Here is a 17379-nt window from a genome sequence, read left to right as displayed (position 1 = left end):
TCAGCGGACACAACATCTTTGTTTGTATGTGGTGCTGAGGATTGAACCTGGGCCGCACGCATGCCAGGCGAGCGCGCTACTGCTTGAGCTACATCCCCAGCCCCATTTTTTCAGTTGTTGATGGACCTTTATTTATTTATTTTTTGTGTGGTGCTGAGATTTGAACCCAGTGCCTCGTTCTAGGCAAGCGCTGTGCCACTGAGCTACAACCTCAGCCCCTCTGCTAACTATTCTTTAAGAATGCCTTCTTTGCCCCCCTAAAACTGGTTTAATCACCTTTGATACATGTTCATGAAAAATCAGATTTCTTTAATTTACACCACTTATTTTGGTTCATAGTTACATATTATTATTGAGGTTTCTATACTAGTTGTCTCTGTCTTAAGTCTCATGTGAGCAGCACCTCAGTTTGGCTTACTGCTGCATCTCTAGTGCCTGGCTCCATGCCTGGCTTATACTCCTGTGGTCAAAGAAGGAAGCAATAGATCAAGATGGGTTTGAGGAATGGCAAACAGCTTAATGGAGTCTTACGTGACTAAGATAACATGGAAAGAAATTGAAGCTACATAGGGGATCTAAAGCAATGGCTTTCATACTATTTTGACCATGATTTACAATAAGAAATAATTTTTTTGTTGTTGGTGGTGGTACTAGGGAGCCAACCTAGGGCCTCACACATGCTAAGCAAATGCTTTACCACTGACTGGAGGATTTTAAGCGGGAAAGGGAAGGACTGTCATTAGATAATGTATATCAAATTAACTATGATTTATTAAAGAGAGGCAGGATGGAGGCTGGAAACCTTCTTGAGAGGCACCTGACCTCCTTGAAGATTTATTTGGTATAGAAAATATTGATGCTTCGCAGATCAAGATATCTTGTTTGTTTTATTCACTGCTATATCTTCAGTACACAGCACAGGACTGGATGCTTGGAAGGTCCTCAATAAGCATTTGCTGCTAGGATGGACTGCACATATATAGTGTCAGGTACTATGCTAGGTGCTTAACGTGTGTTCTTGATTCCCACACCTTGTTTTTTGTGAATTCAAAAACTGAGGCTTAAGTCAGCACAGTTGCACACACCTGTAATCCCAGCAACTCGGGAGGTTGAGGCAGGAGGATGGCAAGTTCAAAGCCAGCCTTAGCAACTTAGCAAGCAACTTATTGAGACCCTGTCTCAAAATAAAAAAGTCTGGGGATGTGTATGGCTTGGTCGTTAAGTGTTTCTGGGTTTAGTCCCTAGTACCAAACCAAACCAAACCAAACTGAGGCTTAAGAATTGTTTATTTTGCTCAAAGCCTGTTTTGCAGAAGTGGCAGAGGAGAGGTTTCAGTCTCAATGCTTTTCATAATAGTAGGTGATTAAGAGCATAAACTGAAGAGAGAGTGATAGGAGTTCAGATTACAGCTCCATTTTGAGCTGAATGACTTTTAAAAGCATTTAAACCTACCCCAGTATCTTCATAGGGTTCTTGGGTAGATTAAATGAGATGAAGCCAGTGTGACACTGTGCATAGTATCCAGTGCATAATCAACCCTCAAATATTAGTGTTTATTAGCACGGTTATCCATGCTGTTACTACCAAGCATATGGCTATAAGATTAGAATTCTAAAGTGGAAACAGTGGTTGTTGAAGTGAGGGAAGATTAAGAATGAGGCTGGCAAGTGTGTGGATCCTCTTCACTTCCCCCAAGTGATGGCAGGAGTTAGGCGTGGACAAAGAGACTGGTCAGGAACTGGATTTCTTAATGTAAATTGGGTCACAAGGAGGAGATTGGGAGGTGAGAAATTATAGAAGATATTGTAGGTGATCCCTTTCATCTTCAAAGAAAGACTGGCTCCTACATGACTTTATTTTAGACAAGGCCTCCTATTGCCTATGGTGGTCTCAAACTCCTGGGCTCAAGTGATCCTCCTAACTCAGCCTCCCAAGTAGCTAGGACTACAGGTGAATACCACCATGCCTGGCTTCTGTATGACTTTAGGAAAGGAGCCATTTGGAGAAATGGTGGTGAGATCTAGCAGGCCAGCCCTAGTTCTCAGAATCTCATGGGAGCACAGGAACTACTAGGTTAACTCCAAGAAGAACTAGATTTCAGATGTCAAAATCCTTCAGCAGCATACATTAATTTAGCAAGTAGCCATGAAGCACTTAGCATAGGCCAGGTACTGTTCCAGTCACTAAGGATACAGTAATGAACAAAACAGACAGCACTGGCTGCCTTCATGGACATACATTGTCTTTAGACTGTATTTGGCAGAATGTAAAGGCCAAGTAATACATGAAGACCCTGATTGTTCCCTAGAGAGTTAATCCCAAATTGATTGCATTCCAGAGTTTGTGCATTGAGGGAAAGGAAGAGGGACTTGATGGGGTTTTGTATATTGGTTTGCTTCATTGTGCTACTAGGGATTGAATCGAGTGGCACTCTACCATTGAGCTACATCCCCATCCATTTTTATTATTTTTATTTTGAGGTAAGGTTTCTTTAAGTTGCCAAGGCTGACCTTGAACTTTTAATATATTTATTTAAGCATTATATTTTTTTAATTTTTAATTTATTTATTCTAATTAGTTATATATGACAGCAGAATGCAGTTCAATTCATATTACACAAATAGAACGCAATTTTTCATGTCTTTGGTTGAACACAAAATAGTGTCATACTGTTTGTGTTTTCATACATGTACTTAGGGTAATGATGTCCATTTCATTCCACTGTCTTTCCTACCCCATCCTCACCTTCCCTTTCCCCTATCTAAAGTTCATCTATTCCTCCCATGCTTCCCTCCCTCATCCCCATTATGAATCAGCATCCTTATATCAGAGAAGACATTCAGCACTTGGTTTTTTGGGATTGGCTTACTTCATTTAGCATTATATTCTTGAGCTCCATCCATTTACCTGCAAATGCCATGATTTTATTCTCTATTAATGCTGAGTAATATCCCATTATGTATATATACCACATTTTTTTTATCCATTCATTTACTAAAGGGTATCTAGGTTGGATCCACAATTTAGCTATTGTGAATTATGCTGCTTATAAACATTGATGTGGCGGTGTTCCTGTAATATGCTGTTTTTAAGTCCTTTGGGTATAGACTAATAAGTGGGATAGCTGGGTCAAATGGTGATTCTATTCCCAGTTTTCTGAGGAATCTCTGTACTGCTTTCCAGATTGGCTGCACCAATTTGCAGTCCCACCAGTAATGTATGAGTATGCCCTTTTCCCCACATCCTCACCAACACTTATTGTTTGTATTCTTGATAGCTGCCATTCTAACTGGAGTGAGATGATATCTTAGAGTAATTTTGATTTGCATTTCTTTAGTCTCTAGTGATGTTGAACATTTTTTTTCATATATTTGTTGATTGATTATATATCCTCTTCTGAGAAGTGTCTTTTCAGGTCCTTGGCCCATTTATTGATTAAAAATCTTAACACCAAAAAACCCTCCCAAGCTGTAGGCTCTCTATTCACCTCACTGATTGTTTCTTTTGCTGAAAAGAAACTTGAGTTTGAATCATCCCATTTATTGATTCTTGATTTTTAATTCCTGAGCTATAGGAGTCTTATTAAGGAAGTCAGGGCCTAATCTGACATGATGGAGATTTGGGCCTACTTTTTTTTTTTATTAGGTGCAGGGTCTCTGGTGTAATTCCTAGGTCCTTTATCCACTTTGAGTTGAGTTTTGTGCATGGTAAAAGATAGAGGTTTAATTTTATTTTGTTGCATATGGATTTCCAGTTTTCCTAGCACCATTTGTTGAAGAGGCTATCTTTTCTCTAATATTAAACATTATTATTTGTTGAGAGCCACAGCCAAAGGGGCCCCAGCAAACTTCCAGCTGCCAACTGATGATTGGCTCACAGCGGCCCCAGCAACTTCTAGCTGCCAACTGATTGGCTCCTATGCGGTGATGCTCATTGGGCTGTTTCCCTGCCCTTTCAGACCACGGAGCTGCTCATTGGGGGACTTTTTTGGCTCCGCCCACACGACCCAGCCAATTGGCCTCAAGAACAGGAGGAGTGGGGGAGGTTGAGAGGCTTGTGGGAAGCTGGTGGTGGCAGTTGGGCTCTGAAGGTTTTTCCTGAGGAGCTGTTTTGTTTGGTGTGTGTGGTTCTAAAAATAAAGTTCATTTCTTTTGACAAGTGGCTCCTGAATTGTGCCCAGCCAGACTGCAGCATTCAAATACGAGCTAGTCAGAGGAAAAAATTCAAGTAAAAGAGAAGGTCTCTCAAACTAGTCAGACAGAGGAAAAAAATCAATTAAAAGAGAAGGTCTCTCGAACTAGTCAGACAGAGGAAAAAATTCAAGGCCTCTCAAGCTAGTCAGACAGAGAAAGAAAGTGTAAAGCAGAAAAAGCCATCAGGGGGAAAGTTACAATAGGAGACTGCTACTAACACCTTTCTATCACCAGAGGGCGTAAGTGTCCAACCAATAGCGCCACCTCTACAGGAGACTGCTACTAATACCTTTCTATCACCAGAGGATGTAAGTGTCCAACCAACAAGGCCACCTCCATATGCTGGGAGGCCCCCAACCCCCGCAGTTGATAGTTGGGATCCTGAGACAGGATCTCAAATATTAACATGCCCTGTATTTGAGGCAGGAGGGCAGTGAATTCACCATGCTTTAAATTTCAAAACAGTGAAGCAGCTAAAAGAGGCTGTAACAACCTATGGTCCTCAAGCACCCTTCACTGTAAGCATGGTCGAATCCATTAACAACTTGAACATGACGCCAGCAGATTGGGCTAATATGTGTAAAGCTGTGCTAAATGGAGGACAATACCTGTTATGGAAGGTTGCCAATGAGGAATTTTGCAAGGAGATGGCTAGGCGAAATGCAGCAGCTGGTTATCCTCAGAGAAATCTAGATATGTTGTTAGGAAAGGGACCTTATGAGGATCAGCAGCAACAAATTGCATATAATCCTGGCGTATAGCACAAATTGCTGCAGAGGTGGTTAGGGCATGGAAGACTTTACAAGGACATGGAGGTTTACAAGGTCAGTTATCTAAGGTAATACAAGGAGCTAATGAATCTACGCTGAATTTGTAGATAGGCTTATTCAAACAGCTACCAGAGTTTTTGGGAATACGGAACAAGCAATGCCATTAATAAAACAACCGGCTTATGAGCAAGCGAATCGTTGGTGCAGAGAAGTCATTAGACCATGGAAACAGAAAGATTTAAACACATATATTAAATTATGTAGAGACATTAATGAACAAGAGCAAGTCATGGCAGCTGCAGTAAAACAGGCTTTAGATGCCAGAGACATTAATGAACAAGGGCAAGTCATGGCAGCTGCAGTAAAACAGGCTTTAGATGCCAGGCCAAGAACATGCTACAATTGTGAACAAACAGGACATTTTAAAAGGAATTGCCCCATAGGAGGAGGGTTTAACAAAACTAGGTATCAAAGGAGTAGAATACCGGGTATTTGCCCACGATGCCGTAGAGGGAGACATTGGGCTAATGAATGCCGTTCTCAAACCACCATAGAGGGTACTCCATTATCAAAAAATGAACAAGGACCAGGTGTTTATCCACGATATTGTGGAGAAAGGCATCGGGCTCCATTGCCAAAAAATGGACAGGGGTCCCAATGCTCCGGGGCCCAAGACCACAAATATACGGGGCACTGGAGGAACCCAGCAACCCCATCAGGGTAGTGCCCAGGACACATTGTCTATTAGATCCCTCATTAGACAAACCAGAGGGAGCGCAGGGTTGGACATCTGTGCCTCCACCAGATCAGTACTAACTCCAGAGATGGGAGTTCAAATCATTCCCACAGGGGTAAAAGGACCTCTTCCCAAAGGAACAGTAGGCTTATTATTGGGACACAGCTCTTCTACTCTAAAAGGACTTATGATAAGTCCTGGGGTAATTGATCCCAATTATGAAGGTTAAATAAAAATTATAGCCAGTTCTCCAAAGGGTATATCAGTAATTTCACCAGGAGATAGAATAGCACAGTTACTAATAATACCCAGCCTACATGATAAATTTTCCAGTCATACTGTAGAAAGAGGTTCCAAGGGATTGGGCTCCACAGGTGTAGATTGGGCTATGCTTTCTTTAAGTTTAGATTCTCGCCCCATGCTAAAACTAAATATTCAAGGACATGAATTTAATGGGCTACTGGATACAAGTGCAGACCTTAGCATCATCTCTCGTCAAGAATGGCCAAAACATTGGCCATTACAACAAGCCACTCAAACGCTTCGAGGCCTAGGAGTGGTGACTAATCCCCATACAAGTGCAATGGTATTAGATTGGAAGGATCCTGAAGGATGTGAAGGAACTATACAACCATATGTATTGGATCATTTTCCTGTAAATTTATGGGGACGAGATGTCCTAGATCAATTAGGTTTGACATTAACAAATAACATCAACCAAAATGCACCCACTATTATGACTAGACAAGGTTTTAGGAAAGGAAAAAGATTATAAAAACAAGAACAAGGTATAGCAGCACCAATACAAATAGATCAAGGAACGGACAGACATGGGTTGGATTTTCAGAAAGGGCCACTGAGACAATAAAAATTACTTGGAAATCAGAAAGACCAGTGTGGGTTCCTCAGTAGCCCCTGACTAAAGAAAAGATACAAGCAGCCCATGACCTGGTCAAACAACAATTAGCAGAAGGACATATACAACCTTCTGTATCTCCCCATAATACTCCCATTTTTGTCATCAAAAAGAAATCTGGTAAATGGAGATTATTGCAAGATTTAAGAGCCATTAATAATGAGATGGTTATTATGGGACCTGGTCAATCGGGGATTCCTCAATTGTCTGCTTTGCCAAAAACTTGGTATGTTTTAGTTATAGATATTAAAGATTGTTTTTTTTTCAATTCCAATTCATCCTGAGGATAGTCCACATTTTGCATTTACTATCCCTGCACTGAATCATGAAGGTCCTGATCAGAGATATGAATGGAAAGTACTCCCTCAAGGGATGGCTAACAGCCCAACTATGTGTCAAATTTATGTTAACAAAGTAATCCAGCCACTTAGAAATCAAAATCCTGAACTACAAATATTTCACTATATGGATGATGTATTATTAGCACACAAAGATAAAAACACATTGCTAGAATGTTATGTCACACTTAAAAACTTATTAAAAAATTATAATCTAGAGATAGCAATAGATAAAGTACAATTAAATTTTCCAATTAATTATTTAGGAGTTCTATTATCCTCAACCATGGTCCGTCCACCAAAAATTCAAATACGAGTAGATCAACTCAAATCACTTAATGAATTTCAAAAGTTATTAAGAGACATAAATTGGATAAGGCCTTATCTAGGTATACCAACAGGAGAGTTGGGACCTTTATTTGATATCCTAAAAGGTCCATCAGATCCAAATTCACCGCGAATGTTAACGCCTGAAGCAAGAAAGGCATTAAAAAATCATTGAAACATATATGGAAAATATGCATTTGGATAGAATTGATATAAGTTTGCCTTTATTATTTATTGTACTACCAACAAAAAATATTCCTACGGGAGTATTTTGGCAAGAAGGTCCATTATTATGGATACATTTATCTTATTCTCCTAACACTATTCTTACTAGGTATCCTGAGGCTGTAGGACAATTAATACTCAAAGGAATAAAAGCAGCAAAGGGAGTGTTTGGAATTTCTCCCAACAAAATTATTACTCCATATACTATGAATCAAATTGATGAGTTAGTTAATGAGTTAAATACTTGGGTAATAATCATGTGCAAATCTAATGTTTCATTTGATAACTACTTACCATCTAATCCTTTATTGTCTTTTTGGTCATCGCATCCTGTAATTTTTCCAAAAATGACAAGAAAAACACCTGTCATGAATGCTCTAAATATATTCACTGATGGGTCAAATAATGATACATCAGCAATAGTTACACCTGATCAAACTTTTACATTTTTAGTACCCAAACAATCAGCTCAAAAGGTAGAGCTTAATGCAGTATTACAAGCTTTTGTGATGTTTAAAGATTCTGTATTTAATTTATTTTCCGATAGTCAGTATATAGTTAATGCTATAGTATCCCTTGAAGATGCTGGTAGGATTTCCCCTTCCTCTACTGTTTTCTCTTTGCTTTCCACTATACGAAGTCTAATCTGGGACCGAAAAGATCCGTTCTTTATAGGACATATCAGGGTACATACAGGATTGCCTGGAGCCCTTAGTTTGGGCAATGATTTAGCAGATAAAACTACACATGACATACATATTTTCTCTACACTAGAAGAAGCTATAAATTTTCATAAAAGTTCCATGTCAATGCTGATACTTTACAAAAGCGTTTTAAAATAACTAAGGAACAAGCTAGACAAATAATAACACAATGTCAAAATTGTGTGACCTTTTTACCACAAGTTAATCTTGGAGTCAATCCTAGAGGACTGAATACCTAACCATATTTGGCAGATGGATGTCACACACTTGCCAGAATTTGGAAAATTAAAATATTTGCATGTTACAGTTGATACTTCTTCTGGATTTTTGATGGGCTCCCTTCATGCCGGAGAAAAAACTAAAGATATTACAGCTCATTGCTTACAAAATTTTGGCACTGTGGGCGTTCCAAAACAGTTAAAAACAGATAATGCCCCTGGTTATACTTCTACCTCTTTTAAACAATTTTGCTCATCATTTGGCATAACTCATATAACAGGAATCCCATACAATTCACAGGGACAAGGCATAGTTGAAAGAGCTCATCAAACTATTAAAATGTACTTATTAAAGCAAAAAGAAGGAATTGGGAAAGGGTATATATTCCCCAAAGATAAACTTAAAATAACCCTTTTTACTCTAAACTTTTTAAATTTGGATTCATCAGGGCTTAGTTCTGTGGAAAGGCATATGTGTCCAAAAAATTTACATAAGCCCAAGGTACTTTGGAAGGATATTCTAACAGGACAGTGGAAAGGTTCTGACCCAGTAATTGTCTGGAGTCGGAGGTCTGTTTGTGTAATTCCACAGGGAGAACAGCAGCCAATTTGGATTCCAGAAAGATTACCTAAAGCGATTTCTACAGACCAAAAAGAAGATGATTTGGCTCAAATCCATAACAACTGATATCCAAAACTCCAGTTTGGCTATTCTTACATGTGCGACAGAACCAGGATGCTTTTTTCAATATCTATTTTATTATTGCCCTTTCCCACATCATGAAGTTCTATTTTGTTTATTGAGCTCATACAGACCTAGGTTAATGTTTTGCTGATCAGTTCTATTTTTTGACCATAGAGTTTTTAAACATTGCAATGGAGATTTCACCTGTAAAAAGTTATAAGGCCTTTACTATTATGTTATGTGTTGTGTGCACACTTGTGTTTTATGTTGTATGTTTGTATGTACATATGTCCATATATCATATATGATGAGTGCTCATGAAAAAATAGATCCAAATATTTTTTTTATTCACGCGATTTGAATGGTTTAATTTAAATTGGGTAAACAGCTGTTGAGGATTTTTTTAATATGTGAACAAAAAAGGAGGTTAACAGATCTGTTTGTTTACTTTCACCTTTCCTTTTCATTATATTTAATAATTCTGTTCAAGATAATGTAAATTGTTAAGAAAATTGTTTTCTTTTAGTGCCTTCTGGAATGTTATATAATTTTTTCTTTAGAATTCCTATCTTCATCCCAGTGCCGGTGAAGACAAAGATAAAACCAATCTACAGCTTCTGCAATAGCCATCACTGAACTGCTTGCAGAACTTGCCTGGACTATGTATCTCTTGTATGCATTGTGAACTCACTTGTATGCATTGTGAACTATCTGTTGGTGCAGCGACTTGTAGTAGTGTTGGGGTATTTATGCTGATGGTGTCATTGGTGGTACAATTTTTCCAAAAGGAGCCACCACTGAACTGCTTGCAGAACTTGCCTGGACTATGAATCACTTGTATGCATTGTGAACTCACTTGTATGCATTGTGAACTATCTGTTGGTGCAGCGACTTGTGGTAGTGTTGGGGTATTTTTGCTGATGATGTCATTGGTGGTACAATTTTTCCAAAAGGAGCTGTCAATTGGCTTGGTGTATCTTCCTCCCTTCTGCTTGTCATGGTCGTTCAGCTAAAATTTGGGGGCCAACAGAGGTGAAGCAAAGAACCTCACCCCCACACACACACACTGGTACAAAGACCTATCCACAGGTGTGGCTGTATACTGGACTGGTAGTCAGTGACGGGTAAGATCCAATTGCAGTGGTACCAACCTAAGACAGGAGGCTGATGCCTTGAGGTCAGCTCATCCGATGACGGGTAAGGACCATATGTACTATTGGACAACCTAAGGCAGGCACGGTCCCTAAGCCACATGCTTGTTGTTTAAACAGAGAGGGGGAGATGTTGAGAGCCACAGCCAAAGGGGCCCCAGCAAACTTCCAGCTGATGATTGGCTCACAGCGGCCCCAGCAACTTCTAGCTGCCAACTGATTGGCTCCTCTGCGGTGATGCTCATTGGGCTGTTTCCCTGCCCTTTCAGACCACGGAGCTGCTCATTGGGGGACTTTTTTGGCTCTGTCCATGCAACCCAGCCAATCGGCCTCAAGAGCATGAGGAGTAGGGGAGGTTGAGAGGCTTGTGGGAAGCTGGTGGCGGCAGTTGGGCTCTGAAGGTTTTTCCTGAGGAGCTGTTTTGTTTGGTGTGTGTGGTTCTAAAAATAAAGTTCGTTTCTTTTGACAAGTGGCTCCTGAATTGTGCCCAGCCAGACTGCGGCAATTATTATTATTATTTTTAAAATTTTATTTTTTAGGTGTAGAAGGACACAACACAATGCCTTTATTTTTATGTGGTGCTGAGGATCGAACCCAGGTCTCGCCTGTGCTAGGCCAGTGCTCTACCACTGAGCCACAATCCCAGCCCCAACATTATTAATTATACAAATTAATAAGTTTAGGGAAACCCCTATCAGGTCCCCTCTTGCCCTGCAGGAGCTCTGTTTCTTCTCACTTGAATAAATTCTACTCTAGTTTTCCCACCATCATTTTCCCTTATTTTTTATTGGTGCATTATAGTTGTACATATTGATGGAATTTGTTGTTATATATTCATACATGTACACAATATAACAATATAATTTAGCCAATATCACTTCCCAGCATTTCCCCACTCCCTCCCTATTTCCCATTCCTTTGTCCCTTTCCTCTACTGATCTCCTTTGATTTTTAGGAGATCTATCTACACCTTTGTTTTCCCTTTTCCTCTCTATTTTCTGCATATTTAAAACCCTTATTAACCTCCTGATCTTGCCTTATTTTGCAAGATGGTCTCTAATTCCATCCATTATCCTGAAAATGCCATAATTTATTTTTTTTAATGGCCAAATAAAACTCCATTGTGTATATATACCACCTTTTTTTTCTATCTATTCTGCTGATAGACACTGGGCTGGTTCCATGGGCTATAGTGAATTGTGCTGATATAAACATGGGCATCCATGTATCACTATAGTAAGATGCCTTTAAGTCTTTAGGGTAAATACTGAGAAGTGGTGTAGCTAGATCATCTGGTCTAGCATCAGTTTTTTGAAGAGGGTATCTTATATCCAATATGTGCTTTTGGTATCTTTATCAAGAATCAGATGACTATAGGTGCATGGGTTTATTTCTGGGTCTTCTATTCTTTTTCATTGCTCTTCATGTCTGTTTTTATACCAATATCAGGCTGTTTTTGAATTATGCCTCTGTAGTATGTTTGTGATTCCTCTAGCATTGTTCATTTTGCTGAGGATTGCCTTGGTTCTTTGAGATCTTTCATGCTTCCATGTGAATTTTAGCATTTTATTTTCTGGTTCTCTGAAGAATGCCATTGGTATTTTGATAGGGATTTTAGTTATATTTTTGAGAGTTTGGGACATGTAGTCAGTAGTAAAACCTTACTAAGTCTCTAGTCCCTCTAGTTGCTTGAGAATAATAGTAATTGCCTGCACCGACATTGGGTTTATAGTTCTAAATCTGAGCAGTAGATTATTAAAGTATCAAAAAAAATCATAGCAAAGCACAATAAAAACCATTAAACAAGTCACTGGAAGTTGGTGTTGGTAAAAAACACTTAAATCAAAAGAAAATCTCTAGAGGTTGAAGAGCAGACACAGTAGGGAAAGCTGGTATTGATGGTGGCAAATAATGTCTCTGCTGAGGAGGAATGACTTTTCAGGAATTCTTTCGTCAAAAATCTAGCTGTCTTTATCTGTGTTAAAATGCCATGGTATTTCATTGCCCAGCAAGCAGAAGACAGGGAGAAGTTGGTAGAATATTATTAAATGTACTTAAACATGTGACAACATATTACTTAGCTTCCAATTACTAGCAGACTTCAGAGGGCAGGAAGGTTGCCAGCTCATTCATCTGATCATTACTTATCTTGACCAAAAGCCCATGAGAATATATACTGAAAGAATAAAGCTCTCATTATCATTTAATGTTTTTCTTTAAAACCTCATTTTAATACTATGAAATCAGATTTCAGAGAATGTCATAATTAAGATTTTCATTTAAAAAACCATTTAATACCATTTAAATATATAATGACTCCCAGTGCTACCTGAATTCATTCACATCATAAACCAGCTAAAATGGGCTTTAATCTTTACTATGACCATGCTTCCTTTACTTAACCTTAATATACAATGCTATCAAAACCAATTTATTAGCCATACAAAAGTAATTACCATTGCTTTATTATAACCTCACCTTATTAACCAGAAATGTTAATCTGGGCTCTGAATAACTGGCAACTATTTTTAAAAATTTATCCTGGAAATATGAGTATTTGCTAACTTAAGAATGTTTTAGGGCTGGGGATGTGGCTCAAGCGGTAGTGCGCTCGCCTGGCATGCGTGCGGCCCGGGTTCGATCCTCAGCACCACATAAAAAGATGTTGTGTCTGCCAAAAACTAAGAATGTTTTAAAGACTGTGGTAGAGACTCCAGTGTCCATTCTACAAAAAAAGATGGGTTCCAGAAAATTCTAAGCATGGAAGCATTTTTTGAATAACTATATAGTCTTCTAGGGTAATTACTCAGATAGATTGTTACATATTCACTTTTAAGACATGTCAGAATACTTAGTAATTACGTGCTACATGGAGTATTGACTAGAGTAACTCATTAGCAAATCAAGAATGAAAATTTTGTTTTGATAGAAAAATAGTTCTGTTGGGAAGGAGAATGACTTGGCACAAACCTTTGTGGTTTGTATGCAACTACTTTCAGGAATCCTCCCAAGGGACCTGCCCTTTCTGAGGCCCTTAGGATTGGTTTTGAGATCCTTTTTGGTAAATAAGAGAAATAGAAATTATAGTCATTGAGTTCAAACCATGTATCAGAATTTTCCTAAAGAATATCTTTCTCCTTACACCAACCCTGGAAAAGGATGTATTATCCTCATTTTTCAGATGAGGAAACTGAGTTTCAGAGGGTTAGGGTTGTTGTCAAACACCTAACCTAGGTGGTAGGAAGCTTAGATTTTTAAAAAAAATTAATTTAACATTTTTTAACCTAGGTGGTAGGAAGCTTAGATTTTTTTAAAAATTAATTTAACATTTTTTTGTGGTGCCGGGGCTCAAACCCAAGCCTCAAGTGTGCTATGTAAGTATTCTGCTGCTGAGCTGTATCCACAGGCCAGAAACTTAGATTTTAAATCACATCTGATTCCAGAGAGTTGTAACTCCTCACTCTAATCAGCCTTCTTAGTCAACTTGGCCATAATTAGTGCCACATCCCTTTCTCACCATATAATGCTGTAGTAGGTAGAATAATGTACTCCCCCAGGGCCAGGGTTGTGGCTCAGGGAGAGTGTTCACCTAGCACATTGGAGGCCCTGGGTTCGATCCTCAGCACCACATAAAAATAAATAAAATAAAGTATTGTGTCCCACTACAACTAAAAAATAAATATTTTTAAAAAATAATGTACTCTCTGCAGGAATGTCTGTATCCTAATCCTTGGAACCTATTACTATGTTACATTGGAGAGAGGGGTTAAGGTTGTAGATAGAATTAGGTAGCTAACCAGCTGAGCTTATCATAAAGAGGGTCCTTTAAGTGAGTAAATGTATTGTGAGAGAATTGACTGACCCATGCTACCGTTAGAGATGGAAGGGGGCCACAAAACCAGATTCTCTCCTAGAGCCTCCAGGAAAGAACACAGGCCTGCCAACACTTTGAGATCTATTTGGGACTTCTGACCTACAGAACTGTAAAACTAATTTGTGGTGTTTTAAAAGTCACTAAGATGTGTAATCTATTACAGTATAAATAGGAAACTAATACAAAGCCCAACCTCACTTCTGCTGGGGAAGCTCTCAGGCCTGTCCCTGATACCATAGCTTATGGTATCAACATAAACCCAAGTGTTAACAAAACGCACAGACCAAGATCCAGAGCTCCCAGTACTGCCAAAGATTAAGAGAGGCCTTGAAGGAAGTGTAACTGTTTAGTCACAGATGCATATGGACCCATGGACTGGGCTTCAGACCCTAATCTGTTGCTTACTACCTGTGTGATCTTCTGCATTCCACTTTTTCTTTTGGAAGTTTGGGGTGTCATTTGTAAAACATGAACAATTCTTTCTGCTCTGCCTGTAAGGTAGTGTGAGGACAAAAGGAGTAGATTATTGAGAGTGAGCTGATGATTGCTACATATAGGTTCAGTTCTTAGTAGTGAATCTGATGGAATTAGTACTTAAAACTGTTATTACTTTTAATTATAATTTTTAGCAAAAGAATATGTGTGTGACTTTCAATGTTTTCCACTAAATCTGCAGTTAACAAGAAAATCCATTTAAACCAATTAACTGATTCACTAAAATGTCCATTAATGCTTTAATGTATTTCCTGTAATCATAGCTTATTAGAGCCAAAGAGGACCTTAATAATCACCTCATCCATTTTCCAGGCAAAGAAGCACATTCAGGTTGTTGAAAAGGTAAGAAGGTTAGACCTTTTGACATAGAATTCCTTGGCTAGACACAGTGTCACAATTTGTGATCCCAGCAACTCTGGAGGCTGAGGCAGGAGGATCACAAATTCAAAGCCAGCCTGGGCAACTTAATAAGACTCTGGCTCAAAAAAAAAAAAAAAGGGTCAGGGTGTAGCTCAATGGTAGGACCCTCCTGGGTTTAATGCCCTGTACTGTAACAAACAAGGGGGGGTGGGGAGCCAGACCTCTTTAATGAGTCCAACACAGTCCAGAATTTTTTTAAATGCAGTGTTTATGATTCTCTTTTGAGATTTCGAGGATACAGTTATTTGAAGCAGAAACATCCTAACCCAAATCAAACCCTTCTGTAGCCTCCAAAGAGAACAATTTATAGTTTCTTAAAGGTCCCTAGTCATTTCAAGTTTAGTTGTCATTATCATCCTGCTTTCCCTCACTCCCTCCTCCCTGCCGGAGTTAAACCTAAAGAATCAGCAGGCACCTTACAACACTAGGAACTGAGTTCAGGACACAGTCTGTATGCCAGTACCGGCCACCCACCTTGCCACTCTATATACCCCTCTCAAAAGTACAGGGTGAGCCGGGCGCAATGGTACATACCTGTAATCCCAGAGGCTAAGAGGCAAAGCCAGTCTCAGCAATTTAAAAGCCAGTCCCTAAGCATCTTAGCAAGACCCTGCCTCACAATATATATACACACACATACACATATATATGTATATATATGGTCTGGGGATGTGGCTCAGTGGTTAAGTGCCCCTAGCTTCAATTCCTGGTACCAAAAAAATGTACACGATGGTGCCATCAGCAGGGCCAGTCATGTAAACCAGGGGAACTCTGTTGATACACATGAGGGGTATCATCGTCACCAGTTATCAGTGACAGCTCTTTTTGAGCACCTGCCACAGCTAGAGAGGTAGATACAATCCTCAGAACCTACCTCTGCATTCTCAAATCCCACTCTTTAGCTGCTAGCTGGGTGCCAGCTCAGTTGCTTGGTTCTGCACTTCATGCTTTTGCAGATGAGCCAAGGAGGAGTCCTTAAAGCTAAAGAGCCTCAATATCTATAGAGGAAACTGGAGTCATCAGGTGACCTGCCACCACTACTATAGTCTAAGCGTAGACAGATTACTCTCTGGGATCCTGATCTGTCAAATGATGGACTGATAGGGCCACAGTTTTCTCTAGCAATGGGGATTATATCCAACACTATCGTGGTGGAAGTTTTGTTTAACTACAGATGTTGAGGGAGAGGATTTGTTATTTGGAAAATGTAAACAATTTTTTTTTACTATAAAAGTAATTCATGCTTGATACTAAAAGTTACAGCAGTGCAGAAGCATGTAGAGCAGAGTAAAATCAGGCCCCTTACGTCCCATAGCCAGCACCAGGCCATGTTCAGGCTGCTTGTTTTCTCTCGTCCCCTGAACATGCCATTCAGCCTCCCATTAGCATTTTCCTGAGGGAATGTTTAAGAGTCTAAGAGTAAATCTGATCTTCATTTTAATGGTTCTGAAATTGGTGGAATTGAAAAGTTACATGAGTTTTTTTTTTTTTTTTACTTTTAGATGAGCTCTTACAGCCCAACTTATAAATCCACATGAAGAAGTTAAAAATTGCAATAAGTAAGATAAATAACTTGTACTGTTAAATTAGAGTAATACCAAATTTTGAAAAGACAAAAGAAATGACAGGACATTAAAGGATTATTTTTTTTACTGTTATTCATAGGTTGTGACATTATATTAATTATATAATGAGAAAAACAGTTTTACAAAAAGTATTCCTGAAAAAATATCTGTAAGAATAGTTCATGGATTCAAACCAAACAAACAGCCTAATAACTGGAACTTTTAAAATCTTTATTGACTAAAGAGCTTCAGAAAATGATTGCTACTTCCTTTTAGGCTTTTTTTTCTTTTCTTTTCTGTTAGGACTTATACTCAGAGAATAAAAGACAAGAAGAATCATATTACCGATGACAGGAAAACTAACTTGTAAAAGTCTTAAACCAAGTGGATTCCATACCTCGAATATTTATTGAGCATCTATTATTTGCAGGGCACTGTAAGAGTAGAAGAATTGAGAACAACTTATCCCAAGGGCTCAGGGTCTGACCGGGTTGGTAAGACAAGAACCCACACAGCCATGTGCTAAATGAAGAGTTGTGACACAAAATGCTTAGCAGAATCCAAGAAGGTAAGAAAATGCCTCTCAATAAGGAGAGATCAAAGCAAGTTTTGTGGAAAACGGTGATAATTTTTATTTTTTGAGGTGCTGGGGATTGAAACCAGGACCTTGTACATGCTTGGCAAGGGCAGTACCGCGAAACTATACCCCCATTCTTGGGTAGGATTTTTCATTCTCAGATTGAAGGGGTTTAAGTGGAGGGA

General features: G+C 39.0%; 1 protein-coding gene across 1 annotated transcript in view; it reads left to right on the top strand.

The window, feature by feature from the left end:
* AGGF1 (angiogenic factor with G-patch and FHA domains 1) overlaps positions 1-4154 on the top strand; it is a 48508-nt gene extending 44354 nt beyond the window's left edge. Inside the window, exon 15 of the mRNA XM_081268214.1 lies at positions 3959-4154. The gene's annotated coding sequence lies outside the window, so the exon portion shown is untranslated. The remainder of the gene's footprint in view (positions 1-3958) is intronic.
* The last annotated feature ends 13225 nt before the right edge of the window (positions 4155-17379 follow it).

This window comes from Spermophilus citellus (assembly GCF_964194105.1).
Source record: "Spermophilus citellus genome assembly, chromosome: 1".
Lineage (NCBI taxonomy): Eukaryota > Metazoa > Chordata > Mammalia > Rodentia > Sciuridae > Spermophilus > Spermophilus citellus.
The sequence above is the reverse complement of the archived record's forward strand: the minus strand, read 5'-3'. Positions and strand labels throughout refer to the sequence as shown.